Source organism: Elaeis guineensis, chromosome 5 (genome assembly GCF_000442705.2).
Source record: "Elaeis guineensis isolate ETL-2024a chromosome 5, EG11, whole genome shotgun sequence".
NCBI lineage: Eukaryota > Viridiplantae > Streptophyta > Magnoliopsida > Arecales > Arecaceae > Elaeis > Elaeis guineensis.
This window is the reverse complement of record NC_025997.2, coordinates 110,489,440-110,494,019: the sequence shown is the minus strand read 5'-3', so window position 1 is coordinate 110,494,019 and position 4,580 is coordinate 110,489,440.

Genomic DNA, 4,580 nt, shown 5'->3' with positions numbered 1-4,580 from the left:
CTAGTAAGATGTCATTTGTCGTGGACGACAGCGCACCTTGGAGCAAAGTCCCCATGTATTGTTTCTCTACCACTGATTCATGGAGAAAACTTCTCTGGCAGATTTCGTTTCTCACCCCTTGCGTAAGTATGGACCGATTAGTGATGGTTTTCTTGCTATGAGACCAAAACCTCATTAAAGACATTGATCTAGAGTGGATAATGAGCGATCTTTAACCAAAATGACTCATTAGGTATAATCTAATTCTCGCTTAGAATGTTGATGACTGATGACCGTCATTTTCACTGCCTCATCTTCGAAGACAGCATGTGTCCCCTGTAGAATGCCTGCAGTTCAGAAATAGAGACTGTCTTGTTGCCTAAATTGTTGCAGGAGGATGGTATGCTATCCATTCCGTAAAGCCCAGCCCATTGGGCCCTATCTACCATGGCCCTGCTTCAAGGACTAACATAGAAGGCAGAGCAGGAAAAATTCTCTGTACACCACGAGCGATGTAGAAAATCCTACGTAAAGTGCATCATCTTGTCTGATTAGTCTACATAATCATCACTTTCCAATACGTATTTAATGCCTGTAGATCGTCTTTTTCATTTAAAAATTTTATATAATAAAAATATCTCTATCCTTTGGTTATGACATCCCTTCAAAAAAATTATGAAAATATCTCCATCCTTTGGTTATGACATCCCTTCAAAAAAATTATGACACCCTTCAAAAAAAAATTATGACATCCTGTCCTTTGAAAAAAATTATGATACCTTTTTAAAAATTATGACATCTCTTCACAAAAATTATGACACTCCAGTATTAAATAAAAAATCGAAGGTAGATGTCATAATTTTTATGAAGGAGTGTTATAATCAAAAGATAAAAATATTTTTATCATACAAAATTTTTAAATAAAAAAATAATCTATAAATATTAAATGTATATTAAAAAATAATAATTATATGGATTAATTGGATAAAATGATATGCTCTATGTCAATTTTTTTACGCCGCTCACTTGCGGTGCACAAAGAATTTTTGGACAGAGCAGACAGCCTTTGGGCTGTTACCAAGGCAACCATGCTGTTCCATTCGATGGAAAAAAAAAAAGAAAGAAAAAAAAAAGAAAAAACAAAGTAAAGAAGGGGAGGAACCCCTGTTCGACACGGTCCTCCTGAAATTCCGACCGGCAGGGGATATCGCCACCCATTATTGATTTGGTGTTGGAGTGATAACATAGGTTTTTCATGTTTGATCCACTGTTGATTTGTTGTGTTGACGGCTTGTACTTTGTGTCCCCCGTTCTTTGACGTAGTCCTTCTATCTATATTAATAAAAGCCAGATGGCTTCTTTTTAAGACCCTTTGGACATTTTCAGAAAGAATTTCAGACCGCCCCGAGAAACAGCAAGGACACGACATGTTATTCATAGATTGTTACCTTAACAAAGTGTTCATTTGTAAAATATCCGATTTTTTTTTCCCAATTAACATTTAAATTACAAGACTCTTAAAACTGACATGATGATTCCTTTTGCAATATATATATATATATGTTAACCATTTACACAATACAGCATGATTATTTTCATTGGCCGTGAAATGCAACGGTTTTCTACTCTTATTAGTTTAATTTTAGAGTAGACATACAACAGCAATCGTTAAAGCTGCCTCCAAGTAGAATTAATTAATCTTTATGATACGGATTGTCTGGCTGAAGAGTACTTGAATCAAATGCGGTGCAGGAAAAAGTCCAAATAAATAGATTAAAATATTAAAATAAAAATCTAAATTTCAATCAGTTATAATTTTTTATTTAAAAAAAGTTATGGGGCTCGTAACATATCAATAGAAAGCTCATTTCGATTTTTATCCGTTCATCTATGTTTCTAGACCCAAAATCCACCATTTTAGCGAGTTTCAGAGTCATTTTATGTTCGGATATCTGTCTTCGGTTCAGTTTCACGTCTTTAATTTTTATTTAATTTCTAATTTAACTATTAGTTTTATTTTAATATTATTATATTATTTTGAATATTTTGATATTTATGAACTATCATTGTTAGGGTTAGGATACTATAAATAGCTTTGTTCTATATTTATTCAGTACTTATCAATAAAATCTAAAAATTATTTTTTCAATTAGAGTTTAAAATAATTTTTTCAAAAATAAAAAAAAAATAAAAGATGTATTTGGTTATACTTTTTTATTTTTAATTTTTTTTAAAAAAATTATTTTTTTAATTTTTATTATTGAGTATAAATAAAAAAGTAAAAAATATGTTTGGTAACTATATTGCTATAAAGCAAAAAATAATGTTGGAGATGGCATGTGAAGAGCTCGATGAGGGAGAAGGATTCAAGAAGGGAAGGAAAAGGGGGTGGGGAGTGAAGAGTTCGACAAAAAAGAAGGATTTGGATTTTTTATTTTTTGATTTGGTGTTTTAGATGCAAGGAAACAAAAAAAAATAGAAAAGCAAATTTTAGGAAGCTTTACATATAAAGTAATTATTTTGATTATTTTGATTTTAATTTTTTATTTTTCATGATATTATCAAATATTATATTTTATTTTTTATTTTTTAAAAATTAAAAGATAAAAAAAAAATATTTTTTTAATGACTAACCAAATGCACCCAAACTAATTCCAAAGTGTTGTTAGTGTTAAAAGCTCTATACTGTGAACTGATTTCAGGCTGCTCCACCGTTCCCCTGGCAATTTGTAGCATATATTACATGGAAACATCCCAAGATTTGGCGCCCCCATGACGATGCAAAAGTAATCTAATAATCTCTTAATACATGATAGTGAAGAAATATAATCTCAGCATCCTGTGAAAAGATCAATAATACTTAAAATTGGTAAAACAATTAGCTGTGCCTTAAATGACTAATGTGCTGGGGCTTGAAATAGAAAGTATACTTTATTGTTCCCTTCAGCTCGTAGTCGGTATCTTCCCCATAGTTCTCTACCACTGTGTTAGCTCATGCCGCTAGCGTCTGAAGCAATGTTGAATATTCTTGAGTTTGTAATAAAATGCTGACACTATTTGTTTCTTTTACAAACAAACACAACCTTAATTTGATAATAAATGAATAGGATCAGGTCAAATTATGGACATTGGACATTCACTAGGTTTGGTTTTCCAATGGAATGATAAGCAATAAAGAAGAATTATGGAATTGTTGTTATTTTTAGCTTTGATTACATCAAGAAGCTAGCAGCATTAGTTTGACCAATACATCTCCTTTAATGTTCATAAAGATTCTTTTCAAGGACTTTCAGATATTCTCAGAATAGCTTCGCTTAGCAAATGCCTTGCAGATCCTACTAAGCAAGTTTCTTTTGAGTCTGTTTTCCTCCAAAACAATCCAAAGAACATTATATTTTCCATGAAGTTTTTCATATCCATACATTAGATTTTCCATTATTTTTCATATCCATAGGCTCAGTTGCATCACATGAAGCACGCACGGGCACCTAAACAAAATGGAACACCAGCAAAAGCATGCATTGGAGTTGGATTTGATTTTAATTAAGCTGCAGTAATGCTGTCTGAGGAATCCATTTTGAGAAACAATAGTGGTAATCTTTCCTAATTTATATGAAATTGTTTTAAGTTGTCTTTTTTTTTGTGCTTTGTAGCTTGCAATTCCAGTTGGAACATCACCTGGCTCTAGTATCTTTTTCTCAATGTAAATCTCATTTTGATTTTCTATTCATACAACAAAAAAAATTTATGTGCTTCTATGATTATCACTTTATGGCCTCCCTTTTCAATCAAACGGGAATGGTCATAAACTCAGATATACTTTTTATCATACGTTGAACATTGCTAACAAATTAAGGTGCTTGTTTTAGTCATGGAATTTAACAGTTCTTGTATTGATGGTGAATATCATCTCACACACTACATGTTGCTGCCAAACCTTGGCGGATGATATGTCCGGAGAACTATCAGGTGCCGTGAAGAATACAATCCATTCGTGAGGGCTGACGGACCTACAAAAAATATCCACTTGCCAGAATGTGTCCATTAAGAGCCCTCCGATAGTTAAGTTAGTCGGAGTTTATGAAACAGTCGAATGAGAAAATCACGAGAAAACATTAGAAAAAGTTTACCCCCAGTCCCTTTTTCATCTCTCTTTATATAGAGGTGAGATTCTTACCATTATCTCACAAATTTCGCCTCATGGGGCATGAAAGTTACGGAATTGGTAGAGATTGGAGTGAGTAGCTAATGTCCTCCCGATCATGTCATCATGGAGTTAAATCACCATAATCACATCATCGTAGATAGTTAATCTTGCTTTCGCATTCCGCAACTACATCCATGATTCCTATTTTTCCGGATCATTAGTTATGGGACGAGATCAATTGGAAATCAAGCACCTAGTCGGTTGAATACCGAGATCAATCTTGATTTCTTACAGCTAACCTCATAGCACATTTTTATTTTGAGTCGTTAGTCGGTTCTCAAGTAGTTGAAGTGTTTCCACAAAACTCTTATATCGTCAACAAGATCCTAAAAATTCTTCTCGGTATTTATCAGAGGTCGAGATTCCAAATAGACATCTCAACAGTCAGCCCCCA